The sequence below is a fragment of the Meleagris gallopavo genome, chromosome 4 (assembly GCF_000146605.3).
Source record: "Meleagris gallopavo isolate NT-WF06-2002-E0010 breed Aviagen turkey brand Nicholas breeding stock chromosome 4, Turkey_5.1, whole genome shotgun sequence".
NCBI lineage: Eukaryota > Metazoa > Chordata > Aves > Galliformes > Phasianidae > Meleagris > Meleagris gallopavo.
In genome coordinates this window covers 31722097-31731137 of record NC_015014.2, presented here as the reverse complement: position 1 = coordinate 31731137, position 9041 = coordinate 31722097, and the positions used below count along the sequence as shown (strand labels likewise).

The 9041-nt window shown below is 36.2% G+C and overlaps 1 long non-coding RNA gene across 1 annotated transcript; it reads right to left on the bottom strand.

Annotated features, from left to right (window-relative positions):
• Positions 1–452: 452 nt before the first annotated feature.
• On the bottom strand, positions 453–6654 carry LOC109367542. The gene is made up of 4 exons (XR_002114733.2): positions 6607–6654; positions 5997–6071; positions 4228–4291; positions 453–1601 (listed from the first exon to the last, which is right to left on the bottom strand). It is a non-coding gene; the product is annotated as an uncharacterized LOC109367542 (long non-coding RNA).
• Positions 6655–9041: the final 2387 nt, after the last annotated feature.

Here is a 9041-nt window from a genome sequence, read left to right as displayed (position 1 = left end):
TACATGTAATCTCTTCCTCGGTCCTATCTCTGTTCATCACATAAATTATCATAGAATCCTTAGAGTTGGAAGGGACCCTTAAAGGCCATCTACTCCAGCTCTCCTGGAATGAAGAGGGACACCTATTGCTACATCAGGTTGTCCAGAGTCCTGTCCAACCTGATCTTGAGTGTCCCCAGGGATGAGGCATCCATATTCTCTCTGGACAATCTCTGCCAGTGCTTCACAACCAAGAAGAGAAAGATGAAGACGATGAAGATGACAAAGAAGACAGAAAAAAAAAAAAAGAAGACAAAAAAACACTTTGTTGTAGCCCAAGCCGTCTCCAAAACAAAGAACAGAGCTGTATATAAAATAAATTACAAAAAAGAGAATGATCTGCTTTGCATAATTTGGCTAAGACTAGAAATATTAATATAGTAATATATATTACTACAGGCTAGACATATTAATGCAGCAATGTTTTCTGATGGAAACTTTTCCAGAACTATGATAAATAAGTGACAACATTAAAGTGAGAATGTTAAATTTCATACTCAGTGAGTATGTCAAGATTGGGAAAATGGAGAATATTATTTCCTTAGTTCTATTACACATTCATATTTTAGGACTGCATAACTGTCTTTCGAAATGTAATCAGTGTAATCACCTATGCCCTACATCAAATGTACATATATGTAAAATATATAAACTATTAACAGACTTCAGTTTGTTCAAGGAGTGACTGGTATATTAAAAAAGGGTGATTGGATTTACTCTTAAAAAAGCAACATACTTGCATAAAAAGCAAGTCTTGGTAAGTATCATGCACTTTATCTTTCATAATTAGTTTTACTGGCCATGCATTGGCAGTTACATTCCGCTGTCCGCATGCCTACTTCAAGCTGTAGTTTGGCCTAAGCCTTGAGTTTCAGGGATTTTGACATGTCATTGTTTATCTCCCTACTTTATGCAGCAAGGAAACATATTTACAGCCTCCTGACCCTTTGCATTGTGTCTTTAAGTACAATATATAAATTTATGTGCATACCAGGAATCCCTTTGCAACTAGTGAAATCCCCATGTAATTTTCTGTGCCCATATTCCATCATATTTTTATATGAACACATGGCTTTTATAACAGATCCTGCTCATAATTTGAGGCCTGCCTTTTTCTGCAACCCAGCCATGGAATGGATTTTTCATTAATAGGGCCTAAGACTTTACACTTGACTTTGGAAAAAGAGCAGGCACTGGTGCCAAGTTCTGAACTACATAATTGTAATGCATTCTGTTGTGTCACACACATTCAAAAATGTAATTCCATAATTCAGGTCCTCAGAAGGGCCTTGGTGCACATCAAACAAGAAAGAGCCTTAGACAGAAGTACTCCTGAGCATGTTGCTATGGGCAACTACTGACTTAGAGATGGCAAAGCTGTGTTTGGGCAGTGGAGCTTTGCAGATTTCTTCACTCAAGTAAGTACTGTGCTAGGATGTAAGAATATTCAACAAAATGCCTTAGTTACTCATTTAGCTCAACTTCCTTTTTCTCTCAGGTATCGTTCAGCTATCTTCTAGCTCCATTTATTGTAACAGACTCCTCCACGTCATCATCCAGTTCTAAAAGAAAGACACATTCCTCTATCAGGAGCGCCCTTACTTTTAATCCAAACAGGTCTGTTTATTCTGTAATTCAAAACAATCCGTTAAGTGGGGGAATACTACCACGTGCCTGTCACTAGTATCTTGAATTGTCATTGTACCTTCCATCTCAAAATCTTGAGGATCTCTAGAAAAACATCACTAACTCTGTTTTAAAGTTCGCTACATTTTCATGAAGCATTATCTTTCACATTTAACGTTGAGGAAATACTTCAGCCCCTTGTGGGAACTCTGCCATCTGTAGTTCCAGAATGGGTAAAAAGAGAAATTATAAAAGTTCTTACAAAGAGGAGTGAAGATTTAAGAAACAAAAAATCTTTGGACATAGACAAGACATCTCTACACTGATATAACTACACTGTATTCTCATTCTTCTAGATCAAGTGATTTTATATAGTAAAATAGAAGTAACTAGCTTTTTACAGGGTGGATGTGTCTCTGGTCTTGGAAGACAATCTGTGCAGTGCCTGGGACTTGAGACATCATTTTATAAACAAACAAGTTAATGACAAATTCAGAGTAAATCCTATATGCTCTTTTAGATTCCCAATGAAGTTGTGGCTAGATTTTGATTGGATTTGCCATCCTTACATATTTATTTCATGAGAAAATTAATTGAAAAGCACTTGTCCTTTATGTTTTGGGAAAAAATAAAAAAGACTGCGCTGTTAGCAAAGTTGAAAATATTAATTAATTGGCATATGCAAAATCCTATGTGTATTGCTCATTAACGCTTCACCACACCAATACATCCACACTTTGAAATTTGCCCAAGGGTCATTCCTAAACGTGAGAGAGTCAACATCTTGGATCCCCTTTGAGATGGTTGACTGCCAATCAGTGCTAATCGTGGTAGTGGTTTATTTCACATACACTCCATAACTGTCAACCAGCAACAAGGCCAAAACCATCAACTTTTTTAATTCAACCTTTACTATCTGTTTATCATTATATGCATTTGCAAGGTATGCATCATTGCAGCATCTGGACGCACTTTGCAATTACATGGACCATAACTGAATCTACTGGCACTGTTAATACTGTTAAACATTTATTATATTCCAGCATTGTTTCTATTGTTTTGCACACAGTCTGCAGCCACTGGAAAGACAGACTTTGTCCCAGGGAGCTTACAGTACAGACCAGCGAATCTTTTCAAATAGCACAACAATGGCATTATGGGGTTGGATCCTGGCTTCTTTTCCTTCCAGCATTAATGAAAAACAGAATTTAAGCTAGACTTCTGTGAAGACCAAGGCCAATTAAAAAAATGCATTTGTATACGGTTGAGAACAGAACATTTCTTTCAATAGTTGCATAGCACTGGTTCCCGATAAGACAACCATATGTCAGGTAACAGGATTATGTTTCTGTAACACATACTCCTTTGTAGAATACAAACTTTGATGCCTACAATTAATAGATATTTCATTTTACCTCCTGGAATTGCAATTTATGTTTCTGAATATCTCCTGAGTTTTACATACACTGAAAACTACAAAATTATACTAGCCATAGCAATATGAAGCTCTGAAATCCAATGTGTGCTGCTCCTAGGTACCTAGAATTTAATTTCATTATTTTATTGGAAACTTTCTTCAGTTTCTGGTATTTCTCAGTGAATATAGGTAATGCTTTACATAAAATAGTTCAGATTGTTGATATGGCTGATGTACATTGCAGGTGCAGACCGAGAAGAAAGAGCAAAACTATTGGTCAGTGTGATAGAACAACAACAACAAAAAAAAAAACCCGAGAGTGAGCAACTCAGATATAGGATGTCAAGACTGAAGTCAGGCAGCAGTGATGAGGAAAAGTCTTTCTGAAACTTTTAAAATTTCTGTTGAAGTGAACAAGTTTTGTTAGATGTTATTGTTTCATGGTGTGTGATGTCACTCAATCTTGGATGGGAGTATAAGCTGATTCCTTTAGATTTTGAGATTAATTTTTTCCTTATGTATTAGCCATTTTTAATTGTATATTGTCTTGAATTACATATTTGGACATGTAAGTTGAAGGATGTAAAATTAGTTACATCACAGTAAAGCACTTCTACATTGTGATTTTAGAGCTCCACAGACAACGGGATCTCACTGTTAAGGTTCATTTGTTATCCTCAGAAAGCACTTAAAGTCTGTTCTTTTCAAGTGTGTCAGCATTTTTCACAATTCCCTTTAAGCCAAAACAAATATCTTTAGATTAAAAAGCAAAACAATTCAAGTCCACTGTGTTTTCCATTAACTCACAAGAATTTAAATAAGGATAATGGAGTTAAGCCAATTCATTAGATGTACGTATGCCCTGATAAATTTCAGTAAATGTTCATGAATTAGAAGTGGGAAGCTAACATTTCAAATTGAAGCATGCTATAATATTATCTTGTAACGTCTTAAAATAAAGGAATAGAAACCAAGGGAAAAGATCAGGATTTCTGCAAAAATACTGTGCCCAAATCCCCAGATTTCTGCTTACAATGATGTCTGAAACTGGATATGCTAAACAAGACAGACTACAGCTCTTTAGAAACTCAGCAAGGTTGGTGTGTGCCCCTTTAGGTTTACTGTACCATGAGAATAGGAGTTACCTTCTCTGCATTCCTTGTCCATGAGTCTTCCTTTGTAAAGCCAAGTGGAGGCTTCTTGTACAACCTATTGCAACAACAACAGCAAAAAAAAAAAAAGGTACCAAAAGTAGGTCTCTCCACTGGCTTTTTAAGTCCATGAAGATGCATTTCTCCCAAACTAGACTCCTGGCTCAGACATAAACAGGCATAGGAGTCTGCCAATCATCTTGCCTCAGGGTTCCCCTATCCTTTATGATGGTCTGCATTGTGAAAGATAGCATAACACAGTGTAGCAATTAAAAAAAAAAAAGAAGGCTTGGGGTCTTTTTTTTTTCCTCCACTGCTAGGTGTAGAAGCTTTTCCCATTTGTCTCTGATGAGAAACAAACTCCTAAATATCTCAGAAGTATTTGGAGAGTCATGGATTATCTTCTCTGATTAAGTATTTGTTTGCTACAGGACTTATAAGAAATGCAAGAGTTGTGATTGGCAGTATTTTCATCGTGTCTTGTATCACAATAAGTAATTAGCAAAGAGGTTGAGAAGTTTTCTCCTTTCTATCTAGCTTTCTCATCTCAAACATACATATAGTAGAATCTCTTCAAGCTCTTACAGAGAAATCTACTCCAGTTGTATAAAATTAATATCCACATAAGACCATCTTACATATTCTTGCTCAGGATAAATTTTGTTAGTGAAGTCCATGAGGTTTGTGACACAGATTACGAACCCATGCCTTTAGATAGACACACACAGGTAGACACAGTTACATATACACACATCCACTTCCAAAGGCTTAAATAAACAGGCATAATTCTGCATAACCTAGCAAAACTTCTGGATGCATTCTGCTTTCCAGAAATCCAGCTGGCTCTGGTATTTTGTTAGTGGGAAGTGACGGCAAGTAGGGGATTTGAATAAATATTTATTTATTCACAGTTATGTCATCTGCTGGATGTTCCACAATTTTTCTGGCAAAGTAACTGATTAAAGGGAAAGAGTAAAACGCTTGAATGAATGTATGACTTGTCACTGTTTTGTTTTGCTTACAGTCAAACAGGAATGCGGTGGCACAGAAACCCTCAACCAAATCATGAAAATGTTCCATATGGACTTAGTGTTACTATTACCAGCTGAATATCCACCATCTTAATCTTTTTCCTTAAAAATTGATTGAGATGAACTAGCTCATTTCATATATGTATATACATATACACACACCTTTTTTTATTAAGCCTATTCAAAAATTTTGGGAAAATGTGTTGTTTATTAGAGTCATACTTTGCTAACAACAGTTTGTAAGAGTTCAGAGTACACAGTGCACTATTCTTTATAACTTTTTAAGGAGGAGTAATTTTGGAAAGCAGTGTACTCCTCATTTGAAGTTGCAGTTGCTATTACAAATTCATATTTCAATTTGATCATGCAGTAAATAATAACATACTATTGTGTGAAAATGGCCAACCCTTAAAATTCCTGTGAATGTTTCCCGTGCGCACTTCTACGTACATTTTCATACTCCTGGTTGCTCTAAATGTCTTGGCTTATGGACAGCTCCTGGAGATACTACAAAAGAAGATTCTTGGGTCTTGATAAAGATGAATTTTATGAAGAAGTAGGCTCCAGAGACTTTTCAAAAGAGCTGAATATTTTCAGGTACTACCTAATATCTTTAGATACAATCATTGCTCTTCCCTCATACATGACATAGACAAGGGCTGCAGTGAAGAATACTTCCCAAACCCCTCCCACTTCAGGAAAACAGCTGGTAACACCACTTCCCCTACTTACCATTTGAGATAAACATATTTCACTTTGTTATTAACTAATCCGCTGTGACATGGGGTGTCTCTTATTCCCCCATAACTGGAAAGAGACAAAGACATATGACATTAAGAAAAAGAAAAAGTAATAAAAGAGATTGGAAAGCACATGAGCTCATTTTCTCTTATTATTTCATAAGTCAGCTTGTTTCAGCATACTTTTACCTTTTTGTCTAAGTTTAGAACATATCACACAGAGCAAGGATGGTTTGCATCCATCAAGTTCACATAAAAAAAAAAACACATGAGAAAAATATGTTACATATAACAAAGATGTTCTGGGAAGGAAATAGATCATACTATTCATTAGCACCCTGCCTGCAAGAAATCAGAGATGAGAAGGAAGAATTTTGACTGTAAGAAAATTTCTTGTGATCCTGGATCTGAAGTGCATTCTCCTCCATGATATTTCTTGACTACCTTTCATAACGGTGGTTATTGTATACTGACAGTTTAAAAGCAAAGTAGAAAAAAGGTGCAACAATCAGAAAAGCCAGTGTAGTGGAAGGGTGTTACAGGAGTGTTGTAGCAAAGGGACTAGCACGAATGGAACACTGCCACAAAGGAAAAATGCTCACCCGTTTCCAAAGATTGCGTGAAAACTCCACAAGCAAGGAAACTCCAAGTAGAGATCCTTCCCCAGTGACAGTCAACCCTTAAATGACATCTAAGAGAGGTGCAACCAGCCTCCACCCCTTCTAATCACACAGTTGAATTGCCTTCACTTGTGCTCCCAGGGCTGATGGGTCCTTTCCCAGGTACTCAATCAGTGGTTCAGGCCCTGACTCAACAGTTACAATACAGAAGGTCTTTTATTATTTTTAATAAAAAAATAAGGGAAATATTAACTACAGAACATAGGAAAAAAACAAACAAACAAAAAAAAAAAGAAACACCCCACTGTAATTCTAAGTTAGCAGAGAAATTGATCAGATTATTTAACTTAAAGATTTTCAAGGCTGTGATTGCATCCATGTAGCCAAAACATTCAGACCTCAGGTCTTTTTTTTTTTTCAGGAGACGTTCCTGGGAAACATCAGGTTTTTTGTTTGTTCGTTTTTGTTGTTGTTGTTGTTTTTCCCTCTGCTTTTCTCTCTCTTTTCCTCTGGCTTTTGGTTTTCTATTCCCAACAGATCCCATAACACCTAGGTTTTTCCTTGGCCTCTGGGGATGAGAGAAGCTCAAGTAGAAAACTAAGTGATGAGTTGGGTGCAGGGCTCAACCTCCCATCTCTTAGGATCTGCCCTTATATGAGCTGCCCTCTGATCCTGCTCTTCCAGGGAGATTTTCCATACTGAATAAGTAACACAGATATTGGCCATGCAGCTGCAGTTCACCATTTCTGTCCCTTGGGACTGTCAATATTCTGAGACCTATGCTGTGGTGGAATTAAATATTTTAGTTAATTTTAATATATCTTGAAACAAGTTTTTCAAGTTTCACTTGAGCAATGATGAAGAGTTGTATCAAAATGAAGCAGACACTAGATTATCTTCCTACAGTTTTCATTTTCTCTTAAGATTACTCTGCTAACAGTCATATGTATTAGCACTATCAATGAATTTTGAAATCATTTTAGTGATTATAATTGTAATGGTTAAAGTTCATTCAAATAATTTGAAATATCACAGGACACATGACTGATACCTATAACTTCTATTTTTTTTAATTGAAGAGCAGTTACAGTGCTACTTAATGCAGACTGAAATTTGATCTGTTGCCTGTACTCACTGTAACATTTTATATATGAAACTAGTACACAGAAATAAGAAAAGTAAATTGTAATTACGTAGTCAATCTTCCCAGTACAAATGACTTTTCAATCTGATTTTTCACCTAATCTTTACTCAGAAACTTGTCCTTCAAGCACTTTTTTTTCCATCAATTTAAAAATCAGAAGTCCCCTCTGATTACCAAATAAGACGGCAACAGTTACACTGCAGGTGTTTCCCATAAAAATTACAATCCCTTACCCCCTGCCTCATCATTTTGATAACAATGATCCATATAAAGGAGGAAAACCGTATCTGATCTGAATATTGCCTCCAGGAAAGAGAGTAAGATGTTGAGTTGTTGCCAGATCTACTGTCTTGGAACACCTCTTGCTACGAAAGCTCACACCATTATTATTGCCATAAGAAATCACATCCTTCATATTGTCAAGACCTCTTCTCAAGTCTTACTGATTTTAGACCTACAGTCTTCAGTAACAATGGCTTTTAAATCTCTGCAGGTTTAGCTACCTGCAGAAGCTGCTAGCTGTTGAAGCTGGTAAAAAATAATAGGTAGACTTTATTTAACTTCAAAAATCTTGCACATGTGCTTAATTTAAAGTATCTGTGTATTCTCACTGGAATCAATCAATGGGAATACACAGATGACTAAAGGTAAGCAGATGTGTAAGTTGTAATATACAGGTCTGAAATTAAGAAAATCTTTAAGATGTGAGAGAGGCAACAGAAGAGGAAATCAAAGATGACAGAAGCAATAAACAGCAATAATATAGTGGAGTCAATCAAAGACACGTGTATCATGACCAACATCACAAAGTATTTCATTTCATTAAAAAATAAATTAATTGTAAAAATGAATTCCTGATCACACATTTGTCTCCCCTCAAAGGCGATACCTAGAGGCGTAGGAGCTGATTACTGAGAATGGAGCTAAGTGAGGAAAAAGAACATTTCAAATAACGTTGTCACTGTACAATAGAAGAAAAAGGTTACAGATGTGCATCTTCAGTGGTGAGAATAGATGATCACCTATAATGGCTGCATGTGAATGAACCTCAGATAAGTTTAAGAAGAGAAGGTAAAAATTATCAAAGCCACAGTTGATAAAAGCATAGGTGAAGATTTCAGCTCTCTGAGCAGGAAAGCATTAGTCTTTGAAGGACTTTAAGAAAAATATTAGCAGTAGACGGCTGAGGATAAATATTTTTATTTTGATGCACTTGAAAATTCTTCCTTGCCACTTATCTGCTTAGCTGTTTCAATATGTGTATAACATGATC